This window comes from Schistocerca gregaria, chromosome 7 (assembly GCF_023897955.1).
Source record: "Schistocerca gregaria isolate iqSchGreg1 chromosome 7, iqSchGreg1.2, whole genome shotgun sequence".
Lineage (NCBI taxonomy): Eukaryota > Metazoa > Arthropoda > Insecta > Orthoptera > Acrididae > Schistocerca > Schistocerca gregaria.
Genome location: NC_064926.1, coordinates 142351185 through 142365962, shown reverse-complemented (window position 1 = coordinate 142365962; position 14778 = coordinate 142351185).

The following is a 14778-nucleotide window of genomic DNA, read 5'->3' as shown; positions in this document are numbered from 1 at the left end:
ACACTATCTTCAGGTAGCCTTAGAATTACCGGTACACGGATTATTATAATTTAGGAATATGTTTTTTTTTTCGAAGTTGACGTAGGAAATTAATTTTTTCCTTTGAAGTGTCGATATGACTTGCAGTATTTGCGAGCTGCTATAGCAGTCCGGACTACGGGGCACGCCTGAAGAATTGCCGCCTCTCCCCTACGTCGCCATTAAGTGCTGGAGTCACTGGCTGCGGTAATGCCCCTGAGCGTCTCCGGGTCACGTTCTGCAGCCATTCCGCCCCGGCGAGGCTCCCTTTCAAGCCATTAGGCGTGCACTAGTTGGCACTACACCTAATGAAAGCGCTGTGGGAAGTCTGCGGGCTGTTTTATAGCAGCATACACGCGTTTACTGCCAGTGACACTGTAACCGGGGCAGAAAACGTTTTAGCCTCATTTGACTCTCTGCGTTACACTGTTTTATTGGCTTTATAATGAAATAACTTTCGCAAGATACGGAAAACGATAGAATGTCACAGATATCGTGAATAGTCGTCTATTGGACGTAGCTTCACGATTAAGAGGTGCGAACCTGCACTGCCTGCCAAAGAAAATTAGTCACAAAGAAGTTATGGTCGGATGTTAATATAACATGGTACACGTACGCATCATCGAGTGGTTTATAAATGAAACTTCCTGGCAGATTAAAACTGTGTGCCGGACCGAGACTCAAACTCGGGACCCTTGCCTTTCGCGGGCCAGTGCTCTACCATTTTTTTAAATCTCATTTTGTTTGTTTTTGTTCTTTGTATGTGCTCGGGGCGGACATCGCAAGACACTCGTTTCAGTTCGTCGTTGATCCATTAACTCAGTTTTTTTATTACAGTGGGTATCAAACCTCTGAACGAACACGCTGAGTTATCGTGCCGACACCTTTTGAGCTACTCAAGCACGACTCATGCCCCGTCCTCACAGCTTTACTTCTGACACTATCTTGTCTCCTACCTTCCAAACTTCACAGAAGCTCTTCTGCGAAGAGTTTTAATCTACCAGGAAGCTTCATATCAGCGCACACTCCGCTGCAGAGTGAAAATATCATTCTGGAAACATACCTCAGGCTGTGGATAAGCCATGTCTCCGTAATATCTTTTATTTCAGGAGTGCTAGTTCTGCAGGGTTCGCAGGAGAGCTTCTGTGAAGTTTGGAAGGTAGGAGACGAGATAATGGCAGAAGTAAAGCTGTGAGGATGGGGCGTTAGTCGTGGTTGGGTACCTCAGATGGTAGAGCACTTGCCCGCGAAAGGCAAAGGTCCGGCACACATTTTTAATATGCCAGGAAGTTTCATACCAGAGCATACTCCGCTGCAGAGTGGAAATTATCATTCAGTTTTATAAATGATTAGATTTCCAATTGTCTGTGGCAGATAGGCCGGCCACCAGAGCACATGAGCTATGTTCGTGACTACTATTGTTACCAGGCCTTGTCAGGTATATAAGGGGAGTGAACATCGTTAGATATTGAGTGACCACAGTAAGCGAAACGGATACAAGATGCACTCGTTTGAGACACCGTTATCAGCACCAGGCAGAATATGAAAGCGGCCTCATTTTTGGTCTCCATTTGGTTCACTGGTCGAATCGTGAAATAACGAGATTTGTGGGGATTCGGCTGAGACAGAGGCTGGTTGTTGGTCTGCATGGGAACTTCAGGGCACTCACGTCACCAAGGTTCCAGTCGCCCAAATCTGACCACCAAAAGGGAGGATCGCACCAAACACACTGTAAGACTTCGACATCTACATCTGCCATCCGAGAACACGTAATGGACTCTCTGCAACATTCTGCTATACCACACAATTGCCCACAGAATAGCAGGAACTGAACCGAGAATTATAGTCCCATCCGGAAGCTGCCATTAACAGCGCGACGCAAACGGCTGGATGTAGAGTGATGCTCTGACTAGGACGTGTGTACTTTTGATGAATGTTGTCACATTGTGTTCAGCGGTGAATCACAGTACCTCGGACGACCATCATCAGTGGGTGTGGCGGCGATCTCGGGAAAGGTCCCATTTTCCATGCTTTGGAAGGGCACAAAACTGACGACCTTAGCTCTCGCGTCCTTATTTGTTACCTCTCATGCGACAGTATAATGATACCATTTATAGACGATATTGCTCACGTAACTCTTGTCTGTATGAACTGTATGCGTGATGGTGAACTATTCCCACGACCAGAGCCAGCTAGAATCGCCGATCAGTTCCCGACAGAACAGATGTGGAACCACCTCCGATCTCATTTCCATCTCACAGTCTGTGCCAGAATGCGTCATATACAGGACGAGAGAAAACAGTTTGAGCCAAATTGTCTCACATGAGAACACAACGGCTCTACGACACCCTTTTTAACACAGTCAGCTGTGGCATGAGTACCACATCCCGCTTTTCGATTTTCTTCCATCCCTGCAAAAATTAAATGTGTGAGCTTGATGCCACTTTTGTTGGGAGTTGCAAGTATTCCACTACTTGCCAGAAGCGAGTGGGTCCAGAGACTTTGGCAATCCCGTGTGGTGGGTGGATGGCGTTTCATGTTGTCTCAATAGCAAGGATTGAGCACCTCCTGGGTGGTAGCCAGTTTTTGCGGAAATAGTCCAGTTTCCCGAAATGCTTATTGTAGATAGTTTCTGGTGCTCAGGCACGGTTGTCACTCGTCATCACACCACTGACGCTGTTTGAAGGTGAAGTTTGCTTTCTTACCTGCACTTCAAAGAGGAGGCAGCATACCGGCGCTTCCATGGCTTGAGAAATTTCGTTGCTTCCCTCCAAAATATACGAAGTGTCCAATGCAAAGTAAAGCCCCCGCCACCTGTCGTGTTGCCGTCGGTGCTGACAATAGGAGAGAGACTGTTCGCAACCAGTACCAACCTCGTGCGATGTAAGTATGCTTTTTTCAAGATGTGAGTGAGAAGTTTCTGTTGCTTTCCCCTGTTTTGACGTTGTAAGGGCAATATTTTCGTTCATCAGTGTGTCAGCAGCCATTTCCCCTCCAACCGCGGCTTAGGAATTTTTGAAGTTCTGGAGAGGAATTAAATTTTAAGATTATATTCACTTCCCAGCTCTTACGTGGTGCTGACAGGTGCCATCTTGCTGTTCTTGAAGATTCTAAGTTTCACACAGGTAATTTTGTAATCCATTTCTTAGCACTTCTCATTTGTGCCATCTTGCTGTACTTAAAGATTGTAAGTTTCACACAGGCAATTTTGTAATCCATTTCTTAATCACTTGCCATTTGACTAGCCTGCTTACGCTTCCAGAACTTTCAACTATCCATACAAAATATTTGTCTCATTTATCTTCCTTTTGGAAACTGCACCTATGTGGAACTCTTTATTGATTGCCGCGCCACAGTTCGAGCTGCTCCCCTCGTGGCAGTTTAGAGTCCTCCCTCGGGCGTGGGTGTGTGTGTGTTGTCCTTAGAGCAAGTTAGTTTGATTAAGAAGTGTGTAAGTCTAGGAACCGATATCCCGAGTAGTTTGGTCCAATACGAAATTACCACGACCACCACCATCTTATTGATTTTGTTTCCTACACTTCCCAATTAAACAAAGACACCAAAAACTTCAGAGTTATTTTATTTTAGTTTGCAATAATTTTCAACAGCATTCCTCTGTATTATTCAGTGTCAACTGTTAACTTGATTAGATGAAGTAAAAGTATTGTATTCTCCATCTCTCTTACATTCTTAGATTCCTTATGCCTTACAACTTCCCTATCGTTAGGTGGACATTAAATAATACGTATAAGAGGCAGCATTTGTAGGTTATTTGCTTCATTGTGACGAGTTTCCGTTGTGTTCTGTGGCCAAGCACTATTTTTAAAGACGTAATAGATGCAGAGGTTGTAACGAGTGCCAATCACTGGTTTGTACGGCAGGAGTAGTTGTTGTTCAAGCTATTGAGTCTTACTTCGTCCTCTTCCACACCTGTTAATTCTATCAGAATTCATATTGACTGTGTCACGCAATCCGTGTACGAATTTGAATTGCTTTTTGTATCACTGAAGTAACACCACATACTCTCTCAACCCCTGAATATTAATTTTGTTTCATTCTTTTCTTCTGGGTGCTTACCTTTTTTGTCACACAGTGTACTGAAGAACTCACTTACAGCGATATTCGATGGTTAATACTAACTACGGATGTGAATACCCGACAAATCGTCGACTTTTCTCATCTTTCGCACAACTGCAATCCATATAGGTAACATATGCTGCTCTAGTACCGTGAGTTTCTCAGACGTTTCCTATTAACAGAGATTCGAAGTTCTAAGAGTCTGATGATTACGTTACGACAGCAGTGCCAGCAATCGGAAAGCGGAGTAATCGCAACCGGATAAGGCAGTGGACTAGCAGTCTGCCCGTACTGCATTCGAGTCCCGTCATTTTTATTATCTTCTAACAAACATTTCTATCGCTAAAACAAATCACGTTTCTTCTAAATGAACGAAAATAATAATAATGATAAACGTTGTGATACATTCTGTGCGAGGTATAACGAGCAATCATGATGAAATGGGCAGTTGTTTAGCGTTATATTCATCCGCGTATGGGAACAAAGCCGTATCGGGCTAGACCTACTTCGAGTTATGTACACTGTATTTTATATCGTTCTTGGAACATCAGTAGGAAGTTTTTCGTGGAATGGGCCTGTGGTGCCTGTTTTCTCTCTGCTGAGTTGAAGACCAGTTCATTTTGATTTCAGAAGTAATCGAGTTGTTAATTAACGTTGCGTATAGGTTAAGGTTGATTGTCCGTTACTGTACACTGCAAAATTACATTTACTGTGTTTTTGGAATGTAACCGTTAACTAGACCTTAAATGGCGATTGAATAATCATAAACACAAATATTTAATGGCATATCAAAAAATAATTGAAGGACTGAATGCAGCACATGCAGACGTCCAGTCTGACTACTTAACTGCTTGCGCATACGCCGTTGCTCGACATCTGGCGCTCTCGTATGTTATTAAACAGCCTCGTAAAATTTTGCGTCTCGATTTCTCGGAAAAGTATTGCTAGAGCAACATACTAGCCTAGCATTTGTTACATCTAAGAATGCAGCAGAATCTTATGAAAGATGAGCAAAATCGTTTGGGGCATGCGAAAGGTGAGAAAATTTAGTGGATGTGTCCCTTGATAGTGAAATTAAGAATATGTCTTCATTTTCTCCATACCAGATAGTAAAACTCTTAGATGCCTGGGATATCCTCCGAATGTAAGCGTTTTCATATGAATTTACGAAAAATTTATTTTCATTCATGTTTGTAAAAGAAAAAGAATTGTATTTATACAAGTATATGTGGTGGTTCTCCTTTTGGACATGTGCGGAAGGACAGACACGTTTCTGATCCTGCAGCCTTTAAAATCAAGACACAAGGGAATTAATGGCATTAGCTGCCAGTGGGCATTTATCTACACTCCCGGAAATGGAAAAAAGAACACATTGACACCGGTGTGTCAGACCCACCATACTTGCTCCGGACACTGCGAGAGGGCTGTACAAGCAATGATCACACGCACGGCACAGCGGACACACCAGGAACCGCGGTGTTGGCCATCGAATGGCGCTAGCTGCGCAGCATTTGTGCACCGCCGCCGTCAGTGTCAGCCAGTTTGCCGTGGCATACGGAGCTCCATCGCAGTCTTTAACACTGGTAGCATGCCGCGACAGCGTGGACGTGAACCGTATGTGCAGTTGACGGACTTTGTGCGAGGGCGTATAGTGGGCATGCGGGAGGTCGGCTGGACGTACCGCCGAATTGCTCAACGCGTGGGGCGTGAGGTCTCCACAGTACATCGATGTTGTCGCCAGTGGTCGGCGGAAGGTGCACGTGCCCGTCGACATGGGACCGGACCGCAGCGACGCACGGATGCACGCCAAGACCGTAGGATCCTACGCAGTGCCGTAGGGGACCGCACCGCCACTTCCCAGCAAATTAGGGACACTGTTGCTCCTGGGGTATCGGCGAGGACCATTCGCAACCGTCTCCATGAAGCTGGGCTACGGTCCCGCACACCGTTAGGCCGTCTTCCGCTCACGCCCCAACATCGTGCAGCCCGCCTCCAGAGGTGTCACGACAGGCGTGAATGGAGGGACGAATGGAGACTTGTCGTCTTCAGCGATGAGAGTCGCTTCTGACTTGGTGCCAATGGTGGTCGTATGCGTGTTTGGCGCCGTGCAGGTGGGCGCCACAATCAGGACTGCATACGACCGAGGCACACAGGGCCAACACCCGGCATCATGGTGTGGGGAGCGATCCCCTACACTGGCCGTACACCTCTGGTGATCGTCGAGGGGACACTGAATAGTGCACGGTACATCCAAACCGTCATCGATCCCATCGTTCTACCATTCCTAGACCGGCAAGGGAACTTGCTGTTCCAACAGGACAATGCACGTCCGCATGTATCCCGTGCCGCCCAACGTGCTCTAGAAGGTGTAAGTCAACTACCCTGGCCAGCAAGATCTCCGGATCTGTCCCCCATTGAGCATGTTTGGGACTGGATGAAGCGTCGTCTCACGCGGTCTGCACGTCCAGCACTAACCCTGGTCCAACTGAGGCGCCAGGTGGAAATGCCATGGCAAGCCGTTCCACAGGACTACATCCAGCATCTCTACGATCGTCTCCATGGGAGAATAGCAGCCTGCATTGCTGCGAAAGGTGGATATACACTGTACTAGTGCCGACATTGTGCATGCTCTGTTGCCTGTGTCTATGTGCCTGTGGTTCTGTCAGTGTGATCATGTGATGTATCTGACCCCAGGAATGTGTCAATAATGTTTCCCCTTCCTGGGACAATGAATTCACGGTGTTCTTATTTCAATTTCCAGGCGTGTATATCAACGGGGCAAGTTGAAAATTTATGCCCGATCAAGACTGGAACCTGGGTCTAAAACTTAGTAGACAGGTGCGCTGACTATTAAGTCATCCGTACACAGAATTCACCACAACTGCACGGACTTTCCTAGCAATCCTCCCGTCAGACCCTAATTTTCAACTAATACCACACAACTGATTTAGTGCCCCTGCTCATTGGCCTGATTACTTGCGACATCTCACTAATTCCTGTAAGAGTTCGAGCTTGCTGTGGATCTGCGCTGATGGGATCATTGGCCATCATTGCCTTACTTACGTATATGTCATATCTGTTATTTCGAATATGTCAGAAAGAACAGATACCTGTCTGACGCTGCAGCCTCTATGACTCAAGACAGAAGGCAATTAATACCATTAGTCGCCGGTGGGCATTGAATTATATCAGTGGGACAGGCTGAAAATTTGTGCCGAACTGGAATTCAAACCTGGGTCTCCTGCCGAGTAATCAGAAAGCCCGGGTTCGAATCCCAGCCTGGCACAAATTTTCAACTTAGCCCGTTTATATAAGTCAATGCCCTCTGCAGCTAATGTTTTTAATTCCTTTGTGTCCTGTTAAAAATGATTTATGGAAACAATTTATTGAAGCCAACAGGGGAATATATAGTGTCTGTAACAAATTACTGGCTAAAATATAATAAAGATGCCGTTACCATTTGTGTGGTCTAGATAAAAGACGTATAGCGACCACTGTTTAGTGATTTGGAAATAAAGTGCTACGTGTTACTCCGTAGCAAAGCAGACTTAGCGATTAGCAAGCGTGCAAATATTAAATCATGTGCCCGACTAAGATGTTAACCAAGAGCTTCTTCCTTTCGAATACACTGCAGTACCAATGACCATAGACTTGTTTCTCCTTCACAGTGTCGAGTCATAACTTTGTGTCGGACTGCGTGCGGCACAAAAGGCAGCGCACTGAACGCGAGACTGAGAGAACTACATTCACATTCCGACGCAGTGCACTGGTACTGTTATTACCATTTATGTTGATGGCATTTCCCATGTCAATAGAAGTCAAAATGACCTCTTCCTAGGATCCATTTTCGGAAAGACAAGCAACGTCAGTTTTAGATTTGTTGGTATTATACAAATTTTGATCTTCTCAATGGGACATTCTGCTGATAATTGACTTCAAGTAGCTCGTTAAAGGGAAACTTCCCGAGTGCGCTGTAATCAGTGTGGCAGTAATAGGATTCGAAACACACTAAGCAACGGGGAGGACGGGCAGAGGGGGGGAGGGGGGGGGGGCGAACATTGGCCTGTCTTTTTTGTAACTGACTGTAGTCCTAAGCATACCAAGAGCTTGAGGGTGTTCTCGTGATTACTACGATCCGCCTTACAGAAAAAGATTAACCAAGTCATATTGTGTTCCGCAGAGGAATAATGTCTATTCGAAACATTTGTTAGTATTTCAGAAAGAAGGTGGGGAGGTTAAACCTGAATAATGGATCGAAACCAAAACCGAGAAGAAAATTCAGGGTAATTCACTGGAATCAACCTTCTGTTGTTGTGGTCTTGCGTTCGATACCTGATCTGATGCAGGTCTCCACGCTAGCCTGTTATGTGCAAGCCTTTTTCACCTCTGCGCAACTTCTGCACCGTACACCTTTTTAAATCTTTATACTGTACTGAAGAGTTGGTCTCCTTCTACAATTGTTACCCTCCACACTTCCTTCCATTACCAAACTGAATTTTTCTTGATATACGAGTATATTTTTAGCTTACCCCTTCTTTTGGTCAAGCAGTGCCATAAATTTCTCTGTTCCCAAGTTCTATTCAGTACCTCCTCACTATTTACTAGAGGTATCGATTTAGTCTTCAGTCACTTACCCTTTACCACCGTATCAAGTGTTTCTGTTCTTCTCTTGTCTGAACTGTTTATTGTCCACGTTTTACTTCCACACAAGACTAATAATGGCATCCGTCCATCCTTGAGGGATGATGGTGTAACACGCTTGGTTCAGAGTCTGCTGCGGCTAAAATGTGCCACTCGTGAGTGGCAGTCCCTACTGCAGTTCGGACATGTGGAATTTGAGGGACTTCGAACAGAAGCCGCTCTGTGTCTCCGCTTTGTCCTCTTCCTGATTTGTTCCTGTGTGCGTTCGTCCTCTGAGAGCTTGACGCCGTTGCGCACACTTACTCGCCACTTGACACGGTCATCTGCAATGCTTTCCCAGCGACTTGGATTGATTCTGGTCTTGGTCAGGTCTCTCTTGCAGACATCCTTGAAACGAAGATGCGGTCGTCCCACTGTCCTCACACCCTCCTGAAGTTCTCCGTACAGCAGTTCTTTCGGTATCCGTTCAGGACCCGTGCACCTGACATCTCCCAAACATCTTAGACGTCGATGACTCAGGAGTGCAAAGATGCTTGCACGATGAAAGACTTCGGTGTTGGGTACTCTATCTCTCCAAGAGATCTGAAGGATCTTCCGGAAACAGTGGAGATGGAAGCTGTTGAGTCGAGATTCATGCTTAGAAAGAGTTGAGCACGTCTCACAGCTATAGAGAAGGGTGCTGACAACACAAGCGTTGTAGACTCTTAATTTAGTTTTTGTGGTAAGCAGTCCGTTGTTCCATACTCTGTTTTTCAATCTGGCCATGACAGATGATGCCTTTACGATTCTGTTAGTAATTTCAGTCCATGGTCAAGTTGCTACATATTGTTGATCCCAAGTAGGTAACGTCATCAACTACCTGGAGAGGATTGCCATCAATGCTGATGGATGGACGATTGGTAGTGCTCTGCGCCATGATCTTAGTCTTTTGATGGCTGATGAGTAGACCAAATTTTTCATAAGTATTTGATAATTTGTTCATTATATACTGCAGCTCATCTTCTGTGTTCACTACTAGAGCTGCATCGTCCGCATATAACTCGAGGATAACAACTGTATTTACTTTGCTCTTGGCGATCAATGTTGAAAAGATTTCCTTCAGACCTCATATGTAGATACACTCCCTTCTCACAGTCTTCAGAGGCAAATCTGAGCAGAACTGAAAAGTAAATCCCGAAGCACACCCCAGTTTCACACTGCTATTAACAGGGAATGCTTCTGATATTTTACCGTTGAAGCAGATTGTTGCTTGTGTTTTCTCATGGAGAGAGACAATTATCTGTAGTAGTTTAGGTGGGCATCCAATCTTCTGCAACAGTTTGAAAAGCCCATTTCTGCTCACTAAATCAAACGGTTTAACAAGGTCAATGAAAGCAATATAAAGTGGCCTTTGATGTTCACGACATTTATCTTGTAGCTGTCTTAAGTAGAAGACGATATCTACGGTTGATCGACCGGGCCTGAAGCCACACTGAGATTCTGGAAGCTAAGATTTGTAATCGCATTAGGATGACTCTTGCATAAGCTTTCCCGGCTACACTTAGCAATGAAATGCCTCGGTAACTGTTACAGTCACTTGTGTTCCCTTTCTGTTTATATAGAGTAACTACCCTCGAATTCCGCATACTCAGCGGGACGTAACCTTCTTCCCAGCTGGTTGTTATAAGTGAATATAAATGTCTGAGAAGAACAGAAGTTATACTGAATAACCTTTGCAGGGATCCTATCTTCAACTGGGGCCTTTCCGTTAGCAAGAGAATCTATTTCTCTACTAAGTTCTTCCTTAGTAGGCATTGCATCTAGTTCTTCCGTAACTGGCATTTGTTTGATGGCACATGCATCCTTGCTAACTTCCTTATCGGCTGCATACAACTCGAGGTAGTGTTCAACCCAGCGCTCCATTTGTTTGCCTTCATCAGTAATGACTTCACCCATCTTGGACTTCAGAGGAGCTGTTTTTCTGACAGTTGGTCCAATTGCTTTCTTAACGGCCGCTTTCTGTATACGTGCACATAAATCCAGCTAGTAGTTATTTGAGCATCTCCTGGACGTTTGCTGTGCCCTGTTCTTTGCTTTTCGTAGGTCATCTCGAGTTCTTTCATTTGGGTTTATTTTGTAAGCAAGCAGGGCTTTCCGTTTAGCCTCAGATACTGGTTCCATTTCTTCCAAATTTTGCTCGTACCAGTCCCTATTTCTTTTTCCTTTTATTCCATAGCCCAATACTGCTGAGTTGTAGATTGCAGATTGCACCCGAGAGTTTCACCCATTTCTCATCAACATTCCTTTCTGCTTGCACGTTTCATGGGAAAGCACTTTCAAAATTACTGGCAAAATCCTGCTTTCTTTGTGTGTCATGAACATGATCCGCGTTGATACGGGAGTGACCTCTCGGTTTAGCGTGGTGACATTTCTTAGGAGTGAGCCTCAATGTGCACGCCACAAAAAAAAAAAAAGGTTCAAATGGCTCTGAGCACTATGGGACTTAACACCTATGGTCGTCAGTCCCCTAGAACTTAGAACTACTTAAACCTGACTAACCCAAGGACATCACACACATCCATGCCCGAGGCAGGATTCGAACCTGCGACCGTAGCAGTCACGCGGTTCCGGACTGAGCGCCTTAACCGCGAGACCACCGCGGCTTGCAGGCCACCAGGGCGTGGTCAGTGTTGCAATCAGCACTATGATAAGTTCGTGTCAGTAGCACATTTTTGAGACCAGTACGCCTAGCTATGACTACACTCCACATAAATACCTTCACCTTCATCTCTATTACGTTCAAAATTTCAAAATATGTGTTTCAATCAACATGTCAAAACCTTTCTGTAAATGTGTAAGTGCTATAAAAGTAGGTTTGCCACTCTTCAACCTGTCCTCAACAATAAGCCTTACGATCAATATTGCCTTGTGTTTTCTTTCATTACTCGAGAACCCAAAGTGATCTTACCTAAAGTCAGCCTTTCCATTCTTCCAAAGATAAATCATGTAATTACTTTACGATCATGGCTTATTAAACTCATGCTTAGACAATATTCAGACACGGAAACTCCTGTTTTGTTTGGAAAGGAGGTTATTACACATTTGTATCTGGACATTACGCCAATCTCATATATCATACAAAACATGTGGAACAATTTTGTCATGCCTTGGTCTCAATAATTCTGAAATAGTCGTCTATTCCATGTTTCCAGTTGAATCTTCCAGTGCACTGTCAAATTCTTGTAGCAGTATTACGTCTCCCATCTCATTTTTATCTACTTCCTCCTCTATATAGTCCCTAAATATAGCTGCAGATTTTCCAGAACTTAACAAAACTTACACAAAGACACGTAGCCAATAAAGCAAGAAACACAAATGTTCCAATATATGTTCTTAAATCGATCTATAACAAACTCCAAAAGCGTGATATATTGGCAGTCAGAGCAGATCAAGCTTCCATAATAATTACTACACTTAATGGTGGATATGTACTAAAAATACTTCAACTATTTGTAAAAGTCACAAATATAACATCCCACATGACCTCACGGCAAAGTTTCTAGCTAAAATAAGGAAATGTCTCAACAACAGCACCTTCCTCTTTACTCAACAGGCTCTTGAAGCAAGAAATACCACAGCAGCTAGACTCAGAGCACAGCCAAAAATTCATAATATCAACACAATCATCGTGCCTGTTGTGAGCCCAATTAAAAGTCCAGCCCACAGATTAATAAGAGCTAGGTGATTTGTTAGCCAAAAAATACACATGTGATAAATCTTATTCCACAAAAACCAGGTATGAACTTATTAACATTATGAATGAACTAACACTGCCACCATAAGCTAAGTTTCATTCCTACACATTGCAAACTTGTACAGAAGGAGACATGCAAATGAAACACAACTAGCGCAATTAAAAATAAAACAGTAAGGGGATTAGTAATAACAAAGTCTATAGATACGCTTACCTTAGTACTCTCACATAGTTACTTTCCTTTCTACAACAAAATTTACAAGTATGACCTAGGGGTTAGGGCTTTCTTTGAGAAGCCCTCTTAGTGGAAATATACATTACTGTATAGGGAATAAAGTAATTAACACTGAAGAAGGCATCACAAACAAATGTAAATTCTACAAGCGATATGTGAATGACACTGTTATTCTCATTAATAAAATGTCACAAGATAAAAAATTAATAGAATGACATTAAACTACACTCACAAGCTAAATATTTAAGATATCGTTCTACAATGTGTAATAAATTAGCCAGGTCATGCAAAAGTACAAATGTAAAAATCAGCTCCACGCCACCAAGAACCTAAGTAATGTATTTACTCACAGCATAAAATCATCGGATACAGCTCTTGGCGCATCTCGCATTTACAAAAATTACTGCAACAGATGTTATATAGGCCAAACCGGCAAGAAATACTAGAACTATATTTAAAGAACATTCAGTCTATTACAGACTGAAGGATTGTAACAAGTCAGCAGTAACAGCTAATAATATTGACACCGCCCACCCTTTGAAAGTTGAAGACAGCAACCAATTTGGCACAAAATCTGAAAAATAAAAGTAAATATTGAATCACAATTTTAAAATTGTAGTAGTATTCTTAATGAGAAAACTAAAATCAGGGGCTCAAAATTCATCGCCAGCCTTAAGCCACTTCAAGTACAAAATATTTAAGATGCTTCAGTGTGAAACAAATAATTACCTAGCAATCAATATCGGAAAAATCGCTCGAAAAAAAGTGATAGCCGATACTCACCCACACACTGCACTATCTTTCGCAATGTAGTAACGTGTAGTACAATGAAATACGCCTAAGTCATTGTGAGGCTAAGCTTGCAAAAATATAATGTTACACAACAGCTGTGTCAGAGTACCGACGATTCGAATGAAGCTTTGGGACGCAAAAACCGTACGTGAACTAAAGGTATACCACACGATTATCGCACCATAGCAACTGACGGAAACCTGTCTGCATCCTGCACGGACTGTGGTGTCAGCCACAGGAAACAGCGGGGCGCAGGTCTGCACCAGCAGAAGATAACACTGGGCATAGATTTCTGGTCAACTACTGTACTACCCTTCCTCCCAAAAATATCAATGGGCACTCCAGTAGCGTAGCAACGAAAAAACCATATTTTATACTAAGTTAGCGTAAGACATTTTATCTTAAAATAATAAATACCTGTACGTATAAACGAGTGATGGTGAGCAAAACATGCTTGAAAAGTGTTGCAATACGTTAAATTGAACGTAAGATAAATAAATGCAGAACAGTACAAATACATACTTCCGCCGGCCGCAGTGGTCTAGCGGTTCTAGGCGCGCAGTCCGGAACCGTGCGAGTGCTACGGTCGCAGGTTCGAATCTTGCCTTGGGCATGGATGTGTATGATGTCCTTAGGTTAGTTGGGTTTAAGTAGTTCTAAGTTCTAGGGGACTGATGACCACAGCAGTTGAGTCCCATAGTGCTCAGAGCCATTTGAACCATTTTTTTTACATACTTCCATCTCTATTTCCATAATTTCGGATTCCGGTTAGTTTCCTTTATATGGAATTTCTACAGGGCGCAGAAGAAAAACCGACAAACTTTAGGGATAGATTCCTCAAACCAAAACAAGAAAAAATGTATAGTAAACAAGGACTCCAAAATGCATACCTTAAGAGGTATGAGCGCTTGTTCATCTGCGATGCTATAAAATAGATCCCTTCGACTGCAAGCTCATTCCTTTCCGTATTTTGGAAGGAGGAAGTATTGACCAAAACAAGAAAAAAATGTCTAGTAAGTATAGGGTCTACAATGGTTACCTTAAAAGCTGTGAAAATTTCTTCAGTATGGGATGTGCTTCGCAACAGCGAAGATGAAAAAGTGCTAATAGTTCTTAAAGTAAGCATTTTACACGCCATGCTTACAAGACTTGTTTGCTTTTTTTGGCCAACACTTCCTCCTTCCACAATATGGAAAGCAATGAACTACCAGTAGGAGGAGTCTGTTTCATAGCGTCGGAGATGAACAAGGGCTCATACTTCTTAAGATACGCGTTTTATAAC